Below are 27,322 nucleotides of genomic sequence, written 5' to 3'. Positions count from 1 at the left end.
AAAGATTTGCAAAAAAAAATCTGATTCAGGGCATGGACATTCAGTGCGTGTCATTTTAGTCGAAATTAATTTTTTCTCAGAAACTAATTTAGAACTTTAACTTATAGCCGACAAAAATATTAAACTATTTCCCCTTCATCATAATATTTTGATATTATTAAATACTGCCTTTTGATCACTGGACTTTTCTCAGAAATTAAATCAATTATAGTATTTCACATGACTTTCAAGGAAACAACCACTTCAAAATTTTACCATTATTTGTACAAGGGCTTAATCAATACCTTTATATTGTACAATATTGTTTGATATCAGTATAATTCATCTTAATTTGTAAGTATTTATTTGTAATTCATTATTTCCGTAAATATTATATCATATGAGCATAAAATGTCTTCATGTTTATGGTCTAAGTAAAATGCGAGTATTATCAATATGTTTTTTTTTTTATTCTACACTTTTAAATTGTTAAATCGTGAAGGAACTTCTGAGAATGATTTCCTTTTTTTTTTTCTCAGTGAGCTAAATAATTTTCATCTTTTAAACCAATCCATTTTAGTGCAATTGTAGACATTAATGAGCTATATATACATTTCAAATATATATGAAAAGATATGGAGAAGGCTTCACCAACGATTATTACATTTATATGTTCTTTTTAGGACAACCATGATGCTTTTATTCCTTGTCTTCATACCGAATACCGTGCAAACAATAACGACACCATGCCCAAATGCATCCCGGTGTGTTTGTAGCGAAGAAAGTCATTATGCAAAATGCACAAATCTCCTCAGGATTCCTGTATTACCATCTTATGTTACTTCCCTAGACTTCTCTGGAAATTTTCTAAACCACTTAAAGCGAAGCACATTCACCACCTTGGAAACTCTCAAATTAGAAAACCTGTCGCTTGCAAATGACAATATACGTAATGCAAATTCAGATTCATTGAAGGATTTATCGTATCTCCGTTTGCTTGATTTAAGTCGAAACCCCATGAAATTAAGCGTTGTTGTAACTGCTATTATGAGTATACGATCAACATTGTTTTCAACATTGATACTGAATATGAATCCATTGACGTTGAATGGAATCGGCAGTACATTAAATTCATTATGCACTACATATAATTTAACGCATGTATCTTTAATTTATTCATACACCACATTATTGTCTTTCAACGAAATGAGCAAATGTGTAGTTTTGCAATTTTTCGATGTCAGTCAAGGACGTATCAAATTAGTTCAATCCGGATTCTTGAAGAATATGAAGGAACTAAACCTTCAAAATAATGCCATCACTCTCCGAAGAGGATTTTTTGGAAAGAAGTCAAATTGCTATTTTCCTGAAATCGAAATTCTGAGGCTTGAGAACAATATGATTTTTAACCTTGAAAATCGATTATCTTGCCTAAATAAGCTGAAAATATTATTACTTGACAACAATCCAGTGAGATGGATTAGCAACTACACATTTATCCATCTTCCGTCACTTTCATATTTGTCCATTGCCAACCTCGGTAACGGCTTGAGCACAGTAAAGAGTTTAGCCTTCCATAGCAAAAGTCTTTATTCCTTGAACTTTTCTGGAAATCGATTCATGTTTAAATCTCTCTCTTACAAGTATAATATTTTCAAATCAGTTCCAAATCTAAGGGAGCTAGATTTAAGTGGCAATATAGTTGACACATCCGACGAATTAAAAATAATGCTTTTACCGGTAAAATTCCTGAAAAAGCTCTGGTTAAAAAATTGCAGTATGTCAACTCTACCCACTGGTTTTTTCAGCAAGATGCCTAACTTGCAAGAATTCGTTGCAAGTAACAATAATATTTCTTCATGGGATGGAAATACTGTTTTCGGAGACTATTTTACCTTAAAAACGTTGAAATTAGATAGTAATTCTATAAGTATTGTTGACGACACATTCTTCCCTTTACGAACACTGAATCAATTAACAGAAATTGACTTGAGATCAAATCCTTTTTCATGCACATGTGAAAATCTGTGGTTTCGAAATTTGATCAAGCAAAGGTCGTCATTGTTTGCAGGTGTTCCTTTTGGATACAGGTGTTTCTTGTCTCCATACAAAGTAACATATCTCTCAGATTATAGCCCAAAATATAGTGAATGTTACAACGTTTTTCTTATCGTAGTGACGGCAATTTCTGTTACAGGAATAATTGTAGTGATTGTTTCTAGTATTGTCTATAGATGTCGTTGGCACATACGGTATTGGATATATCTGTCTACGACCAAGCGTAGGGGACTGGTGTATCATTCCCTTACTGAAGATTCTTCGCAGTATGTGTATGATGCGTTTGTTATTTATTGTGATTATGACAGGAACTGGGTCAGAACGCAGCTTATAGATAAAGTCGAAAAAGAATCAGGTTTGAAACTATGCATTCATCATCGCGATTTTAAGGCCGGGCAGCTTATAATTGACAACATTGCTGAAAACATAGCCGCAAGTAGAAAAATCTTGTTTCTGATGTCACGTGATATGCTGAGAAGTGATTGGTGTCTTTTTGAAATGAGGATAGCTCAGGAAAAGTTTCTAAACAAAGAAACTGACACAATGATAGTAGTTATGTTGGAGACTGTACCAAAAGAGTTAATGTCACCTTCTTTGCGATTCCTAATAAATTCAACAACATACATTGAATGGCCAAGAAAACAATACGAAGAGGAACGGTTTTGGACTGAAGTACTGAGGGCTTTACGTTAAATACAACTGATTCTAAGTTAGTACAACACGGTCAACATGGAGCTGTAGAACTATTTTGAGCTTTTTATTCCAACACACATTGTTGACTTGATTTAGTTGACGGCATTTCTATTCTTGCAATGACATGTGTATGAAAATATGTTGAGCAGTCAACAGTTTTTATAATTATGACAACCAAAGCCGTCATTAAATTTGACCACCACAATGCCATGAAATAGAAAACTTAATATGAATTATCATTCATTCTGACATAATGTGTAGATGCAATAATTATTTCTAATATATATATTTTAATTTTTTTTACCATATCTTAATAGATTTATATTATATTTATAATATCAAAATATCACGTCTATTCTGTCGTAACAAAAAAAAATTCTATTCTTTCAAGAAATCGGTCAAAAGCAAAAAAAGTAAAAAAATATAACATCCAGATATGAATCAATGAGACAGCATGCTGACAACACACTTAAACCAAAACATACAAAAGAAGGTGAACAGTTTAGACTTTTAAGCTCAACTTACCAGAATGAAGAATTGAGTATAGGAAGGTATTTCATATTTCAAATTACCTGAATAAAACGATAAAGAGTTAATATGACAGTTATGACTTTTTGAATCTCTAGATTACACGTTCTTGAAAAGTTGAATTGCAAAATCATTTGCCTGCAAATCATATAAAGCCTTTTCTGTACTGAAAAGAAGAAATTGTGCTAGTTATTTCAAATGTAAGCGATACATTAGTCCTGCTAAGATGTGTTGGGTGGACATAAATTGTTTGTATTAAAGTCAACAGCGACATAGTTTACAAGAATGTTCAATTCAAGCCATTTATAAAAGTTCCCAGATTTATTTCCCTATGTACAAAATAGCTATGTCCTCAATTTTACCGGAAACATTCTTGTTCTGAAAGATATTCAGTTAGATGAAAACAGTCATATATAATGCATTTATTCGTATTATTTTCCCTTATGTAGACAATGCAATATTTTATTTTAATGTTTGCAAATTTTGGTAGGCATGCATTTATCTTTCATTATTTCCAAAAAAAACATGTTTAGTATTTTTTTTAAATTATACCTTAATTTTCTTGCAAAATTGAACATAGACTTGAATCATGTTTATAAATAGGAAACTTTATTTTTATGATTTTAATATTCAAATATTCATTAAACAAATTTGAACTAGTATATAGAATTTTAAATAAATGATTTTTTGAAAGGACCTATTTTCCTAGCTAAATGGATAACATGGACCCTTCTAACTATGAAACTTAATTTTTTCATTTTCATTTAAAGTATTTATTCATTTTCAAAATAGTTTTGATATAAATTTTAAAATCGTCATGATTATGCATATAATATTTGCAGCTGGATGTTTAGCAAACAACGAGTAATCAAATTTAAAATAGAACTAAAGGTTTTTTCAATAAATGCAATATGATGTTCGTCAAGGGTGCATTTTGTCACTTTACTTGTTTAATTTTTATACATTAGATTAACAAATGCTAATGTTGGAATGTTATTTAGATTGTAGCAGTCATGAATCATTTTACTTATGCTGATGAAAGGTGTATAATAAGTCCATCAGTTGTTGGGTTGAAAATACTTTTATCTATTTGCGAAAAATATGTTAATGAATATGATATTTTGTGTAATGTCAAGAAGAAGAAAAATGTGCATGATTTTCAAGACAAAGTATATGAAGATTTATAATGTGTCCAAAGTTTATTTATGAGGCATTTTTTTTTTAGACATTGTTGGTGTTTTTGAATATTTTCAACATATTACAGTTGGTAATGATTTAAATAATGTCTGTTATCAATTTAGATGCAGGAAGGTTAATATGCTGAAGCGAAAATTTAGCAAATGTTCTACGGGTGTTAAAATTCGACTTTTTCAATCTTCTTGTATGAATTTCTATTGCATGTGTATCTGTATGGTCTAAATGTAATTCAAAGCGAGTAATTTAAAATAATGCTTTCATGACATTAATGAGATTTCTATATATATTTATATATAGTGCGAATAATATGTTTGTCATGAATGAAATTATATAAAAATAAAAAGATGTGGTATATTGCCAGTGAGACATCTCCCCCCTTCCGAGACCAAATCACATAAAAGTTATTAACCATAGGTCATCATACTCAACAATGAGTAAACTCCATAGCAAGCTCCAATGGCTCCCGACATGACAAATGTAAAATGATTCATACGAGAAATATAACGGCCTTGTATATGTACAAAACAATACACGACAACAACTGAATTACAGGCTTCTGGCTCGGGACAGGCATATACAGAATGTAGCGGAGTTAAGCATATTATGTCTTTCAAGGAAGTTATGTAATGTTTTATTTAGTCTGTTGCGTCGCTTGAAAATATTCGAAACTCATTTGGTTAATACATGATACATTGTATAACATTGTTAAGAGTATGGTCACGACTGTCATTCGGTATATCGAGAAACATGATCGTGAAAGATTAAATAAATAAATAACGGTGGTCAAGTATTGCGATTGGATCGTGAAAGATCTAGTACAGGATCGTTAAGGACGTCTTATCGAGAAAACACATACAACGTCAGTAAATAAACTAATTTAATGATTAATAATGACAAAATATTGGAAAAATAAAACCGTCTGTTAAAATTTTAAATATTTGCACTTTATGTAGCTTAATGGGATCAGATCTACATGACACCAATGGATTAGACCCAGGAACAAAACTGTCACTAGTTAAAACTTTTGTACTACCAATTCTAACTTATGGACTAGAAAAATTGATTCCCAAAGGCAAATCACTAACAACTCTTAATCTGTATCATAAGAGGTCAATAAAAAAGCTACCATCTTTATCTACTAATACAGCAGACTCAGCCATATATATACTTTCGGTCATGATACCTATTGAAGATGAAAGACATATAAAAATTTTGACATTATTTGGGGCCATCACTAGACCATAAAAAACTTCCAATGAATGTAGAATGGTAGAAAAGCAGCTAAAACTAAGTCCTTCAACAGTAATAGTTGGTTCATTGATATTAAAAAGCTCTGTTTACAATATAAGATAGAAAATATAGAAAACTTTTGAACAATCGGCTAACAAAAACAAAATGGAAATCTTTTATAAACAACAAAGTGCAGAATTACTGGACCAACAAGATTCTTGATGATGCAAAGATGTACACAACCCTTTAATGTATGAACTGTCAATATACCATCTGAAAATACCCCAATTGATTACCTAAAGACAGCAAACAATAGAGACATTGTAAGGATTCCTACACGAATCAAAATTGCAACAGGAACATATATCATTCAATCTAATCGAGCTGCATTCAATTAGAATAAGGTCAGTCCAACATGTAAGCTATGCAACAAGAGTCCTGATTTTTTATCACATTTTCTACTGACGTGTGAATCACTTGAAATAGACAGGAAAAGATTGATGTAGATAATAGTTGGTAGAGGTAGTGAACTTTTAGCAAAATCTTGCTTTGGCGATAGTTTAGATTTAATTCAACTGAGTGTTAATCTTTTCTATTATGCCATAGATAAACAAAACAGTGATCTTAAGCATAGTATTGCTGAACAGATAGAAGTAGTGTGTAGAGAGCTTATTAATAATTTGCATATGAAGCGATATGAACTGCTTACCAATAACAACAATGTGACAAACAAAAAAACAAACAATCTATCATGTTGATCAGTAAAGTGTAATCTTGAAGTTATTTTGATAGTATACTGATGATCAGAGTCATCATCAAAGAAAACAGACGATTTGCTACTTTTTCTTTTTTTCTTTTTATGTATAGTTCGTATAATATCTAATGAATTTGTTCGTTTTACATGCATGCTCATAATATTATTATTAATTATATATACTTATATATATATTATTGTATTAAAACTTCATACGTATGATTAACTAATGTCTCATCCATTTTAGCAAATAAAATATGTTTAAACTAAAACTAAACCAAATTGACATTCAAAACTTTTAATGATATATGTCAGTTTGGTATGGTCAAGACTTTTTGTAAAGCATATTTTTAAGAGAGTTATCTCTTCTTAACCAGATATTGGGTTTTGCGTATTGCGGCATAAGTCCGCATTTAGTTTATATAATAGTTTTACAGTTGTTTGTTATCTTGATTTATTGTGACCATACATGTACATGCGTTTGTGTAATAGAACTTTATTAATTTGAAAAAGTAGTTTATTATTTATGCCAAAGTAAAGCATAAAATGGTGGAACACCCGGTTTTTAAGTAAGAACATTTATACACAATATACTTAAAACAAAACAACATTTAAGCACGATCCTGTGAAGTTATCGCCAGCATGTAAACGACCATGCGGGTGAACACGTGGAAAGCATTTCCTTGTGTGAATTTGTCTCCCTCGAAAAATAAGAAAAGATTGCTTTGAATTGTAGTTTCGATGTATTACGATTGGGATGATGATAAATTGAGATACAGTGGAAGTGAGGAAGAATTGTACACGAATCCCTCGCATCGAGAAATAACTATTCTAGACGACACTTTTGTTGATAAATACCTGACGGCTAAACCATCGATATATCATGATTCCGAAAATTCTAATTCTTTACCTGCCTGCGATGATTTAGCTTTTTCTATACACGACGTACAACCATCCAAAATTAAACCACCAAAGAAAAATATAATGGATAAATAAGCCTCCTGTAAAAATATTTCAGGATACCCCAAAGACAACGGCTCAAAATTTTTAAAAGAATTTGAATCCTCTCTTTACGCTCCACGAGCTTGATGATGCCAAAGTTTTAGTTGCATTTCACCTCCATCTTCAGGGCCCCGCGCTAACATGGTACAACGGACTAACTTCTGGTTTAGACTGGCGGCCACACAGCACGCTCCCCTAGGAGACCATCCGTTAGTGCTTCAAGGATTCGGAGTAGATCTCGATCTCGTGTAAATAAATGTATGATATAACATGGTACAACGGACTAACTTCTGGTTTAGACTGGAACACAATTTAAGAACTTTTTAACGCTAAATATGTTAAATTTAACTGGGAAAATCCATCCGTTGTTATTGAAAATCAGTTATTCAATAGTTTGAAAATGAACCCCGGACAAGAAATTGAAGATTTTTATTGTCAGCTCGTAGAAAAAGCGGACTTGTTTTCCAAACCCGGACATGAAGTCATGTCGAAATTTGTTAATTGGTTGCCTGACAAACTTTCATTTTAAGTCCGCGCAAGTAAACCAAAAGATGCATCAGGCACTTTGACACTAGCGAAATCCGGCGAAGCGTATAAATATAGGGAATGTGAAAATACTGTTGCCGCTGCACGAAATATTTCAACAAGCCAGTCCGAAATTTCTATTTTTTAAAACATCAAATGCATCAACTGACAGACCTCATGAATGCCATGAAAACACTAAAACAAACAGACAACAATGTAAAACCACCAGGGGGCTTCAATAGTTTTTTTTTATCGAAACACATATCCAGGCGCACCACACCGAAATTTGCCCTGCTATAAATATAATGGAATAGGACATTTCGAAGGAAACTGTAATTGGAACGGTACGGGAAATCTCTCTCCTCAAAACATATGCCAGTTATGTACTCAAAATTGACATGTTGCTTTGCAGTGTATTCTTTTCGGACAAACAGCTCAAAATAATGTACACCAACGATGCAGTGTCAAATATGCAGACAGACGGGCCATTCGGCAAAAGAATGTGGTCAATTTCTGAAGGTAAACTCTTTCCTCCTGGGGGCCACACAGCACGCTCCCCTAGGAGACCATCCGTTAGTGCTTCAAGGATTCGGAGTAGATCTCGATCTCGTGTAAATAAATGTATGATATAACATGGTACAACGGACTAACTTCTGGTTTAGACTGAAACACAATTTAAGAACTTTTTAACGCTAAATATGTTAAATTTAACTGGGAAAATCCATCCGTTGTTATTGAAAATCAGTTATTCAATAGTTTGAAAATGAACCCCGGACAAGAAATTGAAGATTTTTATTGTCAGCTCGTAGAAAAAGCGGACTTGTTTTCCAAACCCGGACATGAAGTCATGTCGAAATTTGTTAATTGGTTGCCTGACAAACTTTCATTTTAAGTCCGCGCAAGTAAACCAAAAGATGCATCAGGCACTTTGACACTAGCGAAATCCGGCGAAGCGTATAAATATAGGGAATGTGAAAATACTGTTGCCGCTGCACGAAATATTTCAACAAGCCAGTCCGAAATTTCTATTTTTTAAAACATCAAATGCATCAACTGACAGACCTCATGAATGCCATGAAAACACTAAAACAAACAGACAACAATGTAAAACCACCAGGGGGCTTCAATAGTTTTTTTTTATCGAAACACATATCCAGGCGCACCACACCGAAATTTGCTCTGCTATAAATGTAATGGAATAGGACATTTCAAAGGAAACTGTAATTGGAACGGCACGGGAAATCTCTCTCCTCAAAACATATGCCAGTTATGTACTCAAAATTGACATGTTGCTTTGCAGTGTATTCTTTTCGGACAAACAGCTCAAAATAATGTACACCAACGATGCAGTGTCAAATATGCAGACAGACGGGACATTCGGGGCATAAGAATGTGGTCAATTTCTGAAGCTAAAATCTTTCCTCCTGGGGGCCACACAGCACGCTCCACTAGGAGACCATCCGTTAGTGCTTCAAGGATTCGGAGTAGATCTCGATCTCGTGTAAATAAATGTATGAATGTAAATAATGATTTTTGTGTTGAGAATACATGTACTGATGAAAATGTAATGACTTCATCCGAAAATGACTGTGGTACTGATTCCTTTATTTCTTCGGACTCGAAATTTATATATCTAACTGTTCGTTTTGATTCTTTGAAAGTTTCTGCATTGATTGATACAGGAAGTTCAGTGAACACTATTTCAGAACAACTTTACAATTCGTTGCCGTATAGCAAGAAGTCAGATTTCAATGCAGATGTTCGTGAGTCTATCGTTTTAGATAAGAATCAAAAGATTGAAGTTGTTGGTACGGCTTTCATACAAATGAATATTTCAAGAGCCAATCATCGTGTTTTTACTTTTATTTTGAAAATGTCATCACATCCTATTATTTTGGGAACAAATTATTTAATTGAGAATGAAATGTTGATTGATTTTAGCGAAATGTCCGCTGTTCCAAAAATGGCAAATGTTTATTGTACAAAAAGAACAACGATTCTACCAAATACTGAGACAATTATATGGGGAAAAGTTCCGTCAAATATTTATTATGGAAAACAAGGAATTTGTACGTCTAATAAATATATTTTATCTAGAGGATTGGTTATTTCTAAAGGAGTAGTTTCTGTGTCAAAAGGTAAACTTATTCCGATAAAAATATTAAATCCAAACAGTTGTAGTATTGACTTGAATAAAGGAAAAGCATTAGCTATGTTTGACGAAATTACATCTGAACACTCGCTGCTTCCGTTTGACGATACTAGCAACCATCGCGTTCAAAACGTGAATTTGATAAATGATACAAATGGTGTAAACGATATAAGAGTACCAAACAATAGTGACCTGGTTAAGCTTGATTCTACTGTACAATCTGACAATAACAGTACATTTGACAATGCATTCACGGATTTTATTGCCAATTTTCTGTTTCAAAAGTCTGATTTGGACAAATTGCAGCTTAACGATTTACACAAGTCTTTGTACAACAATAAAAACATTTTTGTGACCAAAGTCAGATCCTTCTTTAGGATTTACAGATTTAGTTAAACATAAAATATTATTAAAACCTGATGCCAAACCGAAGTATCAGAAACCTTGTCGTTTGTCCCCCGATAAAAAAGACGTTTTAAGGCATCATTTGGATAATTTGCTTGAGCAAGGAATTATTTCTCCTGTGTTTCCAGATGAGGATTTACCAATAACAAGTCCGATTGTGTTAGTTACTAAGCGTGTACATGGAACAAAACATGGACCACCATATGACAAGGACTCTAGTCTTTCGCAATTTCGTTTTTGCTGCGACTTCAGATATTTGAACTCTCAGTGTCAATAGATATAAGAAGATGTTGTATGAGTGCCAATGAGACAACTCTCCATCCAAGTAAAAATTTATAAAAGTAAACCATTATAGGTCAAAGTACAAAATTTTTTCATATAAAATTCCTGATTTACAAGACCTAGCAGAATCTTTTTCACAAAGAAAGCCATATTTCATAACATCCATTGATATGAGTTCCGGATTTTTCCAAATGAAAATAGACCCTACAAGTTCGAAATATACGGCCTTCAATACGTTTTGGGACATATAAATTTAATCGATTACCAATGGGACTTAGCTCAGCACCGAACTCGTTTCAACTTTTGATAGACAAACTTTTGTCCGTGTTAACTTTCAGGTCTTGTCTTTGCTATTTGGACGATGCATTGATCTGTTCCGAGACATTTCAAGAACATCTTAATGACCTTACTAATGTTTTCAATCGTTTTAGAAGTACTGGTCTTAAACTGAATCCGAAAAAGTGTCAATTTGCAGAACAGTCATGTATATTTCTTGGTCACCACATTTCGGTAGAAGGCATAAAACCGCCCCAGATCGTGTACAAGCTTTACAAACATATCCGTCACCTCGCAATTTGAAAGCACTTCGCAGAGCTTTAAGTTTCTTTGGATGGTTCCGAAAGTTTATTCCGAACTACAGTGAAATAACTCTACCATTGACAAAATTATTGCAAAAAGCGCCTTATTTCAATGGAACAAAGAACAAGAATTGGCATTAAATGAACGTAAAACACGTTTACTCAACTCGGAAATCTTAGCTTTTCCTTAATTCAACTTCCCGTTTTATTTGGCCGTTGATTCATCTTCAAAAGGGATAGGTTATATGTTGTATCAAAAGCATCCTGATGAAAATAAAAACTTTGAAAAAATTAGAGTCGTCCGTTTTGGCTCAAAAGCTTTAAATCATTGGCAAAGGTCATACGGTCCAACCAAACTCGAGTTATTGGGAGTCGTTACAAGCATTACTGATTGTTCAAGTTACCTAAGAGGCAATAGATTCATCGTTGAGTGTGACCACAAGGCATTGCGACCGCTAATTGAAAAACAACTGAAAGGAGCGATATATGATCGTTGGCTTGCAATATTACAACAGTACAATTTCTAAATTCGTTACAAGCCAGCTGCGCAAATGCAAGTAGCGGATGCTTTATCTCGTTGCATTGAAAGTGATGTGGACGGTGAGAATTCAAGTTCTATCTTTCCCGAAATGACAGAACAAACTTAAAATAGAAGAAATTGACCTTTAACGACATCGCAAAGATCGTATACAGACATGTCATCAGTTATAGATATGTTTATTAAATTTGTATATAATGTGCCTATTCCAAATCGTGATGCAATGACATTTTCATATGCTCTTTTTGATATGTTTTGTCAATTTGGTGTTCGTGATACAATTATTTCTGATAACGGAAGCGCGTTTATCTCAAAATGGTCTAAGAAAGTTTGTAAATTGTTAGAAATACGGCAAAATTTTACTCATAGCATGATACACCATTGTTTAAGAGCCTGTGAGAGAATTCATCGAACGTTAGCCGAGAGACTTACTCCGTACATTCAAAAAGGAACGCAATGGGACAGTGTGCTAACTGCCGTAACGTTTTCAATGAATGCATCAGTAAATTCCTCTACAAACTATTCGTCTTATGAGATCATATTAGGTACAAGACCTAAATTTCCGCTTTGTTTGTTACATCAAACCGATTTCTCAACTTTACCTGACGATTATCGTGACTATGTAGAAAAACAGGCCAAAAAGATCGATATACTAAAAGAGGAAATTCGAACAAATGCACAACGATCATGAGAATTGATGATGAATCGCTACAGTAAAAAGACAAATCCGTTGCAATTATCTGTTGGAGACTATGTTTACATGCTTAAAGACCCGTGCGGGCCAGGCCGCAAGTTTCAGCCAAAATGTAGTGGACCTTTTATTGTGCATGCTATCAAGTCGCCTCATATTGTTAATCTAAGAATACCGTCTACCTGGCAAAGTTCGGAAAAATGATGCTCATTTAGATAGACTTAAAGTTGCATATGTTCGTGTACCGAATCCGTCAGACTATTTTTACCAGAAGTGCACACCGCCGAAATTAATCATGAACCAGATTATTATACTTCCGACAGTGAAAAAGAAGCTATTACACCGTTACAATCTGAACAGACTCAACCGATTGTACGTCGTTCTACACGAAATCGAAAACGTCCTGTACGTTTTCAAAGTTCACGTTTGGATACAAAGTCTTCTGATGGAGTTACAACACAATCAGACGCTTATTTTAAAGTGAAGTGAAAATTAGCTCAACGGAAAAGAAATGAGACAGAATATCGTGTGCAGTTTAAGGGCAAACCGGCACTATACGCCTTATGGATACCATACGAGCAGTTAAATTCGCATACTCAAAAGATTGTACAGTCAAAACCACCGCCATATGTGTGTCCGAGCGAGAACTTCTCTAAGTATGTTCATTACTTTAGGGATACTTATCAAAAAGTAGTATTTCAACATTCAGCCCCATTCTTCTATTTAGTCAGACGTCATTCGCTACCCTGATATACCCTATCTTTTGTTTTATTTTTCGGGTAAAGTATGACGGATAGCGTTTGACGTCTTTAGCCGAACAGTTTTATCATATTCACATAATTCAAGTTATTGTGTGCTGGTTCATATTCTGGACGCCAGTCTTTGCTCCTTTCTAATGAAATCCACATACCAAAAACAAATCTAAAAATACTACAATCGCTGACATTTTTAACAATAAAAATCGTGGTTACCCTTCTATCGATAAGTGTCATGCCAAAAAATGACTTACATGTCCCCGTCTTTCCACCAACAATACGGTAAGGTCTACGTTTAATGGTCGCACATTTTCTTTAAATTTTGAAACTGATATAACTTGAAAAACAAACAGTATTATTTATTTACTCACATGAAACAAACCGGGATGCGGTATTCAGTACGTAGGTGAAACTGGACGATATTTATCTAAACGCACGCAAGAACACCTGTATCGTTTTAAAAGACCCAATAAATTCAAAAGTATCATTTATCAGCATCTTAAAAAGCACAATCATCCTATTAGATATTTAACAGTTCAACCTTTAGAAGTAGTAAATAAGCAGCCTGGTGAATCTCATTCAAAGTTTGTACGATCACGGAAAATAATTGAATTAAATTGGATTAAAAGATTACAGACAGTCTACCCTCTCGGTCTTAATGATAATATCATGGGAATTGGTAATATATCAAGAAACGATTCTGTTAACATTTTGGATATAGTTTCTAAAACTGTTCGTAAAAACCGTTCTCGTGGAAGTAGAAAAAATCGCAATCAAAGAAAATTTCGGACCAACCATACAAATATTTCGGACCTAATTTCTATTTCAAAAAACAACGGCAGACATTATCTATTAACCAAGCTCTGCTCTTTACCTATAAATAAATTTAATAAAATTTTAGAGGATTGCAACACAATTTCATATTGCAGTCCTAAGTACGAAATCGTTCAAATTATAATGGCATATTGTTATTCTAAAGTGTTTCCCAAAATTGATCGCCCTGAAGATCATAAAAAACATTTTATTAAAATAAAGTATGTCAATAAAGGTTTTGATTTTGTAAATTTTGCCGGTATTTTTAACGACCATTCTGTTAAAGAACAAATTCCTGGATATTTTGATAATACTGAACTCCCTCTTATTTGTTATATTTACAAGAAATCTACCCGGAAATTTGTGTTTAATTATAGCCAAGTCTGTAAAGATGTAAATATCAGTGAAAATACACCTACGTCATGTAATTATAGTAATTCAGAAAACACTTATGGCCCCATTTCCCATGTTATAACAGGAGACCTTAACATCGTTCGCGACCGAGAGTTAAAATCATTCCTCAGTAAAGGACCTAAATATCGTCTCCCGTCAATTATTAATTGGAATGAGTGTCGCAATATCATCAACGACTCACTTCGTGCTTATTGTTTGAAATGGATAAAACGGGAAAAAGCTGACAAAAAATCTTTGGACTCTTTTTTTAATTCAATAATGAAGATAGTTGATATACGTATACAACATTTTAAAGAACATTATACTCTTAACAACAACCATAAAAATCCTATTTCTCGTATCAAACATAAACTAAAAGAACTAGCCAAGGAATTTGTTTTTGTCCCGGCTGATAAAGCTGCTAATAATATTATTATAGTTTGACGTATATTTTACATTGAGGTTCTGCAAAATGAAATCACCAATTCACCAACATTCCAACTGACTTCATTTTCAGAAAACGATATCTGTAACAAACATAAACTATTAGCTACTTCTTTACAAGCAGAACCAAATACAATGAAAGTCCCAACTATGTACTGGCTTCCGAAGCTACACAAATCACCTTACAAATATAGATTTATTTCGTCTTCAAGTCATTGTTCCACTACTAAATTGTCTATTCTACTTACTAGTACACTTGGTACAATCAAAAACCTGATAATAAATTGTTCAAATAAGGCCTTTGAAAATAGTGGAATTAATTACTTTTGGAGTGTCAAAAACTCGTTGGAAGTACTTTATAAATTGCATGCAAATATTGGTGATTTTGAATCGGTTCAAAGTTTTGATTTTTCTACCCTATATACCACTTTGCCTCATATTCTTATTAAGAAATTTATCCTGTTGAACTTACTTTAAATAAAGCTAATACTAACAATTACCACTGTCCTTTCCTCGATCTTGGTATCTATATCATTAACGGGAAGCTTAATACAAAAATTTATGATAAAAGAGATGATTTTTCATTTGCTATCGTTAATTATCCATTTTTAGATGGTGACGTTCCCTTGTCACCATCTTATGGTGTTTATATATCTCAACTTGTACGATTCGCTCGTGTATGTAACAACGTATGAGATTTTAGCGAGAGAAATTTGTGTATTACTGAAAAATTATTACACCAGGGTTTTCGATATCATAAACTAGTCAAAACATTTACTAAATTTTATCATCGGTATAAGGACATCATTCGTAAATATAACTCAACATGCAGATATCTTATACGTTCGGGTATTTCACATCCAATCTTTTATGGTAATATTCTTTACAAAGCACAAAAATGTCAGTATTCACCTCAAAAGCTAACAAAACCTTTAAACAGACTTATTAAGAAGGGATATAGTTACATTACTGTTGTCAGGTTATTAAAGATTGCATATTTTGGCTTTAATATTAATTCACTTATAGGGTCTTTGCATCGGAATTAAACACATTTATTCTAAAACCAGTTGTTGGCATGACACGGGTTATGTTCTTCTCATATATTTTATGACGGTATAATACTAAACCTCTAACAGGAGGGATTGTGCCTGATATTCATATGATGAAGACATAATCTTTTGGTTAATCAGTTTAATTGAGGTCTGGAGCTGGCATGTCAGTAACTGCTAGTAGTCTGTTGTTATTTATGTATTATTGTCATTTTGTTTATTTTCTTTTGTTTCCTATTCTGACATCGCACTCGGACTTCTCTTATACTGAATTTTACTGTACGTACTGTTGTGCGTTTGTTTTTTCTACATTGGCTAGAGGTATAGGGGGAGGGTTGAGATCTCAAAAAACATGTTTAACCCCGCCGCATTTTTGCGCCTGTCCCAAGTCAGGAGCCTCTGGCCTTTGTTAGTCTTGTATCATTTTTAATTTTAGTTTCCTGTGTATAATTTGGAGTTTAGTATGACGTCCATTATCACTGAACTAGTATACATATTTGTTTAGGGGCCAGCTGAAGGACGCCTTCGGGTGCGGGAGTTTCTCGCTGCATTGAAGACCCATTCGTGGCCTTCGGCTGTTGTCTGCTCTATGGTCGGGTTGTTGTCTCTTTGACACATTCCCTATTTCCATTCTCAATTTTAATGATATTTTCTTTTGAATACATTGTTCATTTGTGTTTTATGCAAATGCTGATTTGTTTATCGTGAATACTTCATATGAATTTTTTTTCTCGTATTACACAGATGTTAATTTTGTGAAAGCTAGAACATTCAAGAAATATTTGTAGGACTAGATATTAAATGTTGAATTATTCGGGAAATGATTGCATTCCGTCTTTTTTTTAAAGAACAATGTTTTGGTTTATGTCTAAAAGTAATAATATGTGTATATATACGTCTATGACATTTGATAGATAGAAAGTGAAATTTGTAAGAATAAAGTACTTGACAATGCAATGGATGTCAGTTTGGCGGAAAGATGTACATTCTGTACTGAATAGTTTTGTTTTATTATTAATCTGTAATAAGTGCCTATTTAAACAAAATATTGAGAGAATATTTGCTTCAGTATTGTTATGATAGCAGTTTTCAAAAGATTTTTTTTTTCAAGTAACTGTTCTTGAATTTTTTGTTGAAGTTTTATTCTTAATTGTATATTTTTCAGGCTTACTATTTGAGAGTCATGAAGTAAATTTAGTAGTAAAAGTTTTGAATTTTAGTAATTCATTTTGTTGAATGCGAAATTGTATTTTAGAGTTTGTTTTTAAATGAATGGTCATTTTTGATGTTTGGTAAACAGAAAATATTGCATTTATAGCAATTAAAGAGAAAAATACTGCGTTTTCAAGAGCAACAGTGTTGTCATTTGTAATGATTGATTTGGTGAACAATACCAGAAATAAACCTATTTTTTATGGTTATATTTGTTGAGGCAGTGTATCTGATTCAATGTGTTGCTTTTATTGTATTTCCATTTAATAAGAGCCAAGGTCTCTGCTGGTGTCATCATATATAAAAGTTTGCTCTGTATAACCAATTTTATAGTGGAATATGCCGTAGATAGTGATTTTGAGTATAGCATGCATACATTTGATAGTTGATTGAATAATGAATAATAGATTGAAGACGTAACTATAGGCATGCTTGTTTATGAAAGTATTGGATTTTTTAAAGATTTTTTAAATGACCAAAACGTCTTGACCATTGAGTTTGTTTATTTTTTTATGGGGGGGGGGGGGGATGTTTAATGTCAGTTTGGTATGGTCAAGACGTTTTGCAAAGTTACCATATGTTTAAGAGAGTTATCTCTCCTTAACCAGTTATTGGGTTTTGCGTATTGCGGCATAAGTCCGTATTTGGTTTATATACTAGTTTTACAGTTGTTTGTTGTCTTGACTTGTACATGCGTTTGAAAATAGAACTTTTTTAATTTGAAAAAGTAGTTTATTATTTATGCCAAAGTAAAGCATAAAATTAAGTCGAGTCGGAGTGAAACTGACAACGCCATGACAAAAACAAACGGCGAAAAGTCAAGTACACAAACACTACGTACAAAACAAAAGACCTAGCAACAAGAACCCAAACGAAAGCTAGGAGGCATCTCTTGTGCTTCGAAAGGGTAAACAAATCCTGTTTTACATTAATTTTAAAAATGACAATATTTTAGAATCATAGTATGAAACATAAGTACTCACTAAAATTATTACTGAGTGAAAAGAAATCATCTATACATCTGATAGTTAAATAAAACGATTTTGCTAGCTATTTGTTTTCTCCTTGTCTTTAAAAATGCTCAATACAAATTCTGCTACATAGAAGTAAAACTTGAGAAACAAGTCGGTTTACATCAGTACAAACAATAAGTTAAAATTGAAGCAGTGATTTCTGTTAAAAGGTCAATCCCTTGAACTAAAAACCTTCAATAGAATTGTCCAGCTATTTTAAAGTTCTAGTTCAGTGTATTTGTTACTAGAATTTCATCAATGATTTTGCTTTTACAAAATAAATCTTTGTTTGCGATCCGGTACAAGAAACTTGTATCTTGTATTTGCATTAAACATTCTTATAAGAATAAGGAATAGTAATGTTTATATGTGTTTTGAACGTTTTAATATGTATTGCAATACATGTGTATTTCATTGACTGCGATTGAAGAAATTCAAATATTTTAGTTCGTATAAATTATTATAAAAAAGTAATAAGATCCATAATCATAAATCATTTAAAAAAAAAGATAGACAACACTTCGCGTCCTTTTTTAAAAGAAAATGACAAAAAGACAAGCAACAACCCCAAAAAATAAAAGATTGAACAACACACACCTTAACAAGAACCGGTTGTGAACGCCATCGTAGTGTTATTCGTGACAAGCAAACGCAGTGATACTTGAAAGTCGCATTCGATGATGATATATATCATAACGATTTTCGTTATTAGGAGAATTGGATGTTGATGGCACATGTTTGATTATTTCTTTTAAATTTAGTCACAGCTTTAATAGATTCGGGACGATTTAGAACCTGCCATATTGTATAAGAATGTCTTTTGTCGAAGATTGTATTTATAAAAATAAGAAGATGTGGTATGATTGCCAACGAAACAACTCTCCACCAGAGACCAAATGACATAGAAGTTAACAACTATAAGGTCACCATACGGCCTTCAACAATGAGCAAAACGTATACCTAAATAAATAGCTATAAAAAGCCCCGAAATGACAAATGTAATACAATTCAAACGAAAAAACAAAACACAATGAACGAAAAACAAATATGATATACAGCAAAAACAACAACCACTGTATTACATGCTCCAATGAAAAGGTTTGAACTCACAATTGATTGAAAAAATAATGAAAATACTTTCAGTGCACATCTTAGCTTCCCCATTTATGATTATCACAAGGAAATCTTTAGTCAAATTTTACATTGTTTTCAATGGATATGAAACACAGGTGTAATACACTTATGTGTATCAAAAGAAATATGCCCTCTTCCTGACAGTTTTTCTTTGTGTTAAATTTCCGTATTTGAAAAATTTATAGTTAAGACTGTTCTTGAGCGTTTTTCTTGTTTAAATATTGATATATGCACTGTTGGCTGGATACTAGATTAGAAACATTAATAACAATAAGGACATGCTGCAGTTTCAGCATTATTGTAATTGACATGTGATACCCGTATACTGGTAAGTACCAACACTTGTAAAAATAAGAAGATGTGGTATGATTGCCAATGAGACTACTCTCCACCACAGACAAAATGACTATGAAGTTAACAACTATAGGTCACTGTACGGCCTTCAACAATGAGCAAAACCCATACCGCAAAATCAGCTATAAAAGGCCCCGAAATGACAAATGTAAAACAATTCAAACTACAAAACTAACGGCCTGGTTTATGTACAAAACAATGAACGAAAAACAAATATGATATACAGCAACAAACGACAACCACTGAATTACAGAATCCTGACTTGGGACAGGCACATACAGAATGTGGCGGGGTTAAACATGTTTGCAGGCGCCCAACCCTCCCACTAACATGGGACAGTGGTGTAACTGCACAACATATGAACAAACTATAAAAATCAGGGGAAGGACATTCAGTGCGTGTCATTTTAGTCGAAATTCATTTTTTTCTCAGAAACTAATTTAGAACTTATACTTATAGCCGGCAAAAAATATTAGAGTACTTTCCCTTCATCATAATATTTTGATATTAGTAAATACTGCCCTTTTAATCACTTGACTTGTCACAGAAATTAATTCAATTGTAGTATTTCACATGACTTTCAAGGAAACAAACACTTCAAAATTTTACCATAATTTGTACAAGGCTAAATCAATATATCAATATAATTCATTTCATTTTGTAAGTATTTTTTGTAATTCATTATTTACGTACATATCAAATCATATGAGCATAATTTATAATGTATTCATGTTTATGCTCTAAGGAAAATGCAAATATTAACAATATGTTTTTTTTTATTCTACACTTTTTAATTGCTAAATCATGAAAGGACTTGTGAGAATGTTTTTGTTTTTTCAGTGAGCCAAATAAATTTCATCGTTTAAACCAAATACCATTTTAGTGCAATTGGTGATATTTATGAGCTATTAAAACATCTGTTGAATTTCAAATATATATGAAAAGATATGAAGAAGGCGTCACCAACGATTATTGTTAAATAAATGTACATTAATATGTCCTTTTTAGGACAACCATGATGCTTTTATTCCTTGTCTTCATACCGCATACCGTGCAAACAATAACGACAACATGCCCAAATGCATCCCGGTGTGTTTGTAGCGAAGAAAGTCATTATGCAAAATGCACAAATCTTCTCAGGATTCCTGTACTACCATCTTATGTTACTTCCCTAGACTTCTCTGGGAATTTTCTATACCACTTAAAGAGAAGCACATTCGCCACCTTGGAAACTCACAAATTAGAAAACCTGTCGCTTGCAAATGATAATATACTTCATGCAAATTCAGATTCACTGAATGATTTATTGTATCTCCGTTTGCTTGATTTAAGTCGAAACCCAATGAACTTAAGCGTTGCTGTAACTGCTATTATGAGTATACGATCAACATTGTTTTCAACATTGATACTGAATAAAAATCCATGGATATTCATTGGAAACGGCAGTGTATTAAATGAATTATGCAGTAAATATAATTTAACGCATCTATCTTTAAGGTATTCATACACCACATTATTGTCTTTCAACGAAATGAGCAAATGTGTAGTTTTGCAATTTTTTGATGTCAGCCACGGAAGTATCAAATTTGTGGAACCCGGATTCTTGAGGAATATAAAAGAACTAATCCTTCAAAATAATGGCATCGCTCTCCGAAGAGGATTTTTTGGAGAGGAGTCAAATTGCTATTTCCCTGAAATCGAAATTCTGAGGCTTGAGAACAATATGATTCTTAACCTAGAAAATCGACTATCTTGCCTAGATAAGCTAAAAATACTAATGCTTGACAACAATCCAGTGAGGCGGATATCCAACGATACATTTATCAATCTTCCCTCACTTTCATATTTGTCTATTGCCAACCTTGGTAACGGCTTGAATACAGTTAAAAGTTTATCCTTCCATAGCAAAAGTCTTAATTCCTTAAACTTTTCTGGAAATAGATTCATGTTTAAATCTGTCTTCAGTCACTTTTATTTTGACAAATATAATATTTTCAAATCAGTTCCAAATTTACGAGAGCTAGATTTAAGTGGCAATATAGTTGACACATCCGATGTTTTAACAATAATGCTTTTACCGGTAAAATTCCTGAAAAAGCTCTGGTTAAAAAACTGCGGTATGTCAACTCTACCCGCTGGTTTTTTCAACAAGATGCCACACTTGCAGGAATTCGTTGCAAGTAACAACAATATATCTGGATGGGATGGAAACATTGTTTTTAAAGACTATTTTACCTTAAAAACGTTGAAATTAGATAGTAATTCTATAAGTATTGTTAACGACTCATTCTTCCCTTTACGAACTCTGAATCAATTAACAGAAATAGACTTGAGATCAAATCCTTTTTCATGCACATGTGAAAATCTGTGGTTTCGAAATTTGGTCAGAAAAAGGCCGTCGTTGTTTGCAGATGTCTTTCCTGGATATAGATGTTACTCACCTCCATATAGAGTAGGGACGTATCTTACAGATTACAATCCTACAAATACAGAATGTAATAACGAAGATAAAGTTTTTCTTATTATAGTGACGTCAATTTCCGTGATTGGTATAGTTGTAGTGATTGTTTCTAGTATTGTTTATAGATGTCGTTGGCACATACGGTATTGGATATACCTTTCTACGACCAAGCGCAGGGGTCTGGTGTATCATTCCCTTACTGAAGATTCTTCGCAGTATGTGTATGATGCGTTTGTTATTTATTGTGATTATGACAGTAACTGGGTCAGAACGCAACTGATAGACAAAGTTGAAAAAGAATCAGGTTTGAAACTATGCATTCATCATCGCGATTTTAAGGCCGGGCAGCTTATAATTGACAATATTGCAGAAAACATAGCCGCAAGTAGAAAAATCTTGCTTCTCATGTCACGTGATATGCTGAGAAGTGATTGGTGTCTTTTTGAAATGAGGATAGCTCAGGAAAAGTTTCTAAATAAAGAAACCGACACAATGATAGTAGTAATGTTGGAGACTGTATCAAAAGAGTTAATGTCACCTTCTTTGCGATTCCTAATTAATTCTACAACATACATTGAATGGCCAAGAAAACAATACGAGGAGGAAAAGTTCTGGACTGAAGTACTGAGGGCATTACAGTAAATACAACTGACTCTAAGTTAGTACAAGGTCAACAATAAGCTATAGAACTATTTTAAGCGTTTTGTTTTCACACATATGCACATAGCGCAATTTTAACTTGAGTAAATTGACGGCATTTCTATTCTTCCAGTGACATGTGTATGAAAATTGATATTTATGACATCCAAAACAGCCATCAAATATGACCACCACAATGTCAGGAAGAAGAAAATTTAAAACAAATTATCATTAGATTAATTTAGATTAATTTAACATAATATCAAATATCAATCTCGACATAATGTGTAGATGCAATATATTTGTAATATATATTTATATTTTAATTATTTTTACCACTACTACTTTCTAGTATGTTCTTTTTTTACCGGGTCCGATTTGGTGGTGTTACATCTTATAAATCTTTCCGACTCGTTTTGCAAAGACTTCCGCTCAAACCGGTGCTAGGTACCATCTTAAACTTCAAGTGAGGCGAGAGTTTTTGTTTTTTTTTTTGTTTTTTTTTTTGCTATGTATTTAAGGCCTCACTGAGACTTTGAGATGAAGAACAGCAATAAAACCGCTGTTCATTTGCTTTTTGTGTGTATTTTGCTGAGCATGTACTAATTTTGTGTCATGGATGGATACCCCATATTCTTTGTTTTTTCTATTATAAGGAGACCAACAATTATAAGATTGATGAATCTTAAATCATCTACAATTATGAAGATTACACTGTATGAATTAAAACGATAATTAGTTGATATGACAGTTATGACCTTTTGACTCTCTACATTACACTTCCACACAATATTATCAACAGGTGTTCTGTACCGAAAAGGGGAAATTGTGCTAGTTATTTCAAATGTAAGCGATACATTCGTCCTAGTAAGAAGTCCACAGATTTATTTTCCTATGTTCAATATATCCATGCATGTCCTCAATTTTACTGGAAATTTCTTGTTCTAAAAAAAAATCAAGAAGATGTAAACGTCATATATAATGCATTATTCGTATTATTTTCTCTTATGTTAACAATTAAATGTGTCATTTCAATGTTTCCAAATTTTGTTAAGCATACGTTGATATTTCATTAAAATATTTCCACAAAACGTGTTTCTGAATTTTTTAAAATTATTTCGGACTTATTTTCCTAGTAAAATTAAACATAGACTTTTATCATGTTCATAACTAGGAAACTTATTTTTTATTATTTTACTATTCAAATTTAAAATAAATAAACAGAATTTTAAAGAAATGAAATTTGAAGGTACTTATTTTCTAAGCGAAATTGATAATATGGACTCTTCTAACTAGGAAACTTAAATTTTCCGTTTTCATTTATCAAACTATTTATTCATTTTCAAAAGTGTTTTAGTATATTTTAATGTTTTTTAAAAAATCTTCCTGAAAATGCATGGAATATTTGCAACTGGATGTTAAGAAAACAATGATTGATCAAATTTAAAACAAAATTAAAGATCATTTCAACAAATGTAATATGGTGTTCATTAATGGAACCATACTTGTTTGATTTTTATATATTAGATTAGCAAATGCTAACGTTGGTTTGTTATTTAAATGGAACAGTAATGAATAATTTTAGTTATGCTAATGGCACAGTTGCTGGGCTGACAATACTTGTATCTATTTGCGAAGAATATGCTTATAAACATATTTTGTGTTAATGTCGAGAAATATATGTGCATGATTTTCAAGACAAGTATATTTTAAAAGATTTAAAATTTGGACAAAGTTTATTCATGTGGCAATTTATTAGAATATGTTGATATATTTGAATATTTTCAACATACGGCTGGTGATGATTTAAATGATGTTTGTTATCAAATTATATGAAGGAAGGTTAATATGTTGAAGCGAAAATTTAACAAATTTAATGTTCTACGGGTGTTTAGATTCAACTTTTTCAATCTTATTATATGAATGTCTATCTTGTATCTGTATGGTCTAAATGTAATTCAAATGCGAGTGATTTTAAAATGATGCTTTCGTGATATTATTGGGATTTGTATATAGATGTAGTGAGAGTAATATGTTTGTCATAAATGAAGTTATATAAAAATAAAAAAGATATGGTATGATTGCCAGTGAGACAACTAGTTTATGTACAAAACAATAAACGAAAAAGATATGATAAACAGCAACAAACGACAACAACTGGATTACAGGCTCCTGACTCGGGACAGGCACCTACAGAATGTGGCGGGGTTATAAATCTTTCAAGGAAGTTTTGGGAAATTCAATGTTTCAATTTTGTCTGTAGCATCGTTTGAGAATATTTGGTTAATACATGCGTAATTGTATTCTTCAACATGGTTAAGAATATGGTACAATGAGTTATATCCGATTTTTTAACTACAATTAATGCTGTAAATATTTGAATACTGTATCCTATTTAGACAGAAAATTTTCTGTTATGTTTAAAATTGAGAATGGAAATGGGGAATTAGTCAAAGAGAAAACAGCCCGCTCAAAGAGCAGAAAACAGCCGAAGGCCACCAATGGGTCTTCAACACAGCGAGAAAATCCCGCACCCGGAGTCGGGCTTCAGCTGGCCCCTAAACAAAAAAGTGTACTAGTTCAATGAAAATGGACGTCACACTAAACTCAAAAACATATAAATGAACTAAAATTAAAAAACATTCAAGACTAACAAAGGCCAGAGGCTCCTGACTTGGGACAGGCGCAAAAATGCGGCGGGGTTAAACATGTTTTGTGAGATCTCAACCCTTCCCCTATACCTCTTGCCAATGTAGTTTAAACAAACACACAGCAATACGCACAGTAAAACTCAGTTTAAAAGAAGTCCGAGTCCGATGTCAGAATAGGTAACAAAAGAAACTAAGCAAAATGACAATGATACATAAATTAACAAAGGACTACTAGCAGTTACTGACATACCAGCTCCAGACCTCAATTAAACTGATTGGAAGATTATGTCTTCATCATATGAAAATCAAGCACAATCCCTCCCGTTAGGGTTTAGTATCATACCATCATATAATATATGAGAAGAACATAACCCGTATCATGCCAATAATGTGTTTATTTCCGATGCAAAGACCCTATGAGTAAATCAATATTTATACCAAAATATGCCATCTTTAATGACTGTATACTACTAGTACGTGGACCTTTTGATTCTGAATAAAGATGTTCTTTTCTTATCTTATCTTATCTTAAATCAAGTTGTAAAGGGAGAAATTTTCAAGTAAAAAAGATGGCATGGACTTCTGTGTAAACTGATTTCTGTCAAACAATAAACAGCAATCCAAGTGTTTTGTATTCTGTGTGTAAATAGGAAGCCGGAGTTTCGTTCCTAGGTAACCAGTCCATGTTCATTTTTTTGCCAAAAAAAAATGAAGTATCTGAAAAATTGCCTACAAAAGTAAGTGACAGACATATTTTACTAACAATGGACTCATTTTCCTAGTAAAATTATAAACATGTACTATCAATAAGTCTGTTGACACTTTTTTCTACCGGGCTGAATTTACTATAACATTTACACATATCTGCAATTGTGATGAGATGATTAAAGCTGTTAATTTTACTATTTTCAATTGTAACAAATTATTATCTTTTTAGCCAAAGGCAAATAGATTGAAACATTTAAGGACGAGACTTTCTTTGACATAACCCTGGTTCATCAACTCTCTGCTCAGACACTGTTCACTTTTTATAAAGTCTGAGTAGTAGCTGCAAGCTCTTGAATACCGAATGAGTTGGGAAATGTATATCCCATATGCAGGTGAAGTTGGTATATTTCTTCTAAGGTAGGGGTGATTGATAATTTAAAATCGTCTCGTTTGTCATAGATTTTGGTACTGAGATGACCGCTTATGTCAAATTACAGGTATAAGTCTAAAAAAGGAAGCCGTGTCTGTTGTTTCTTTAATTTCTAGTTCTGGAGGATATATTTATCGAACCAAATCAGAAAAGTTTGGATTGTTAATGGAAAGAACATCATCAATATATCTGAATGTGAAATTAAATGATCTGGCTTCTTTGATCTTCTTGTTTTTGACAAGTGTCTGAAGGAACTCCGACTCATGTGAAAATAAGAAGAGGTCGGCAAGGAGATGCGCACAGTTCGTTCCCATAAGAATGCCGACAATTTGTTGAAAAAGTCTACCTCCAAATTCAACAAATATGTTGTCAATAAGAAACTCCAGCATACTTATCATTTGTTCCTCTGTGTAGCATGTTTTACCTTTTTGCTCACTATTAACAAAATATACCGTATGGCATAAACTCGTACAGTCACTAAATCAACTCATCAACAATCATACCAACATATGAAAAGGAACGGAATTTTATTCTTAATGAAGCATGCATTCAATGTAAAAACTTCCCTTATATTTCAAAGTATGAACAATTTATTTGGTTAATGTCACGTGAGTCTGAAAATGTTAATATGTCAGTGTCAAGATTTACAAGTAC

General features: G+C 32.8%; 1 pseudogene; it reads left to right on the top strand.

Annotated features, from left to right (window-relative positions):
• The first annotated feature begins 1,599 nt into the window (after nucleotides 1–1,599).
• LOC127709584 (toll-like receptor 13) lies at nucleotides 1,600–23,364 on the top strand (annotated as a pseudogene).
• The last annotated feature ends 3,958 nt before the right edge of the window (nucleotides 23,365–27,322 follow it).

This window comes from Mytilus californianus, unplaced genomic scaffold (assembly GCF_021869535.1).
Source record: "Mytilus californianus isolate M0D057914Y unplaced genomic scaffold, xbMytCali1.0.p SCAF_7, whole genome shotgun sequence".
In the NCBI taxonomy this organism is placed as follows: domain Eukaryota; kingdom Metazoa; phylum Mollusca; class Bivalvia; order Mytilida; family Mytilidae; genus Mytilus; species Mytilus californianus.
The sequence above is the reverse complement of the archived record's forward strand: the minus strand, read 5'-3'. Positions and strand labels throughout refer to the sequence as shown.